The sequence below is a fragment of the Dermacentor silvarum genome, chromosome 1 (assembly GCF_013339745.2).
Source record: "Dermacentor silvarum isolate Dsil-2018 chromosome 1, BIME_Dsil_1.4, whole genome shotgun sequence".
NCBI classification, from domain to species: Eukaryota; Metazoa; Arthropoda; class Arachnida; order Ixodida; family Ixodidae; genus Dermacentor; species Dermacentor silvarum.
The window spans coordinates 241,811,079-241,811,812 of NC_051154.1; positions in this window are offsets into that span (position 1 = coordinate 241,811,079).

Below are 734 nucleotides of genomic sequence, written 5' to 3' on the forward strand. Positions count from 1 at the left end.
CTTCTGCTTTGTTTTTTTTTTGTTGTATTTTTTTTTTTTCAATGGACACAAATGCACAAAAATTGGTGCTATTGTTGAGGTGGAATAAGGGTTTTGCATTTCTTGAGGTTCCTGCGAGTCTGTATGCTTGTGTGCATTCTTCTAAGGTATCTTCTACAGCAAGAAGTGCCAGTGCTAGCAGTTGACAAACTTCCTTTTGACACTGTGAGCATAAAGAAACAGACCGAAGTAGTGACTGGTAATCCAGAGCACTTTCACTAAATTCCATGTTAGTACTGCATGAAAATTTCTGATGCTCCTGCCAGTTGCACGATTAAAAACCTCAAGTAGACAAAATTAATATGTTGACGGAGCCCTCCACTACGCTGTGCATTGTCATGGTGTTACTTTTGGACGTGAAAGCCCATGTATCAATCAAAAGCATGATAATTATTGGGCTGAAACGCAGTGAGATTACGAAGCGCACACTTGGAGCAAAAATGTTCAAAACATGTCAGCATCTCTAAATTAAAGGGTTCCTGTAACACCTTTTTAATATGGCAAGCAATCCTAGCCACTGAATTCTAGCTGCTGTTGTAATTTGTACACCTGAGCTGGGTCCATGATTTTGTTCCATTTCATTTTAACTTCTGTGTCGTGCTGAGTGGCCAGCGACAAAACAGGTAAGTCATAAGAGCATCCGAGCTAATTATGGGCCAAAATGACGGGAAATCAAATAGATTAGTACGAGTACA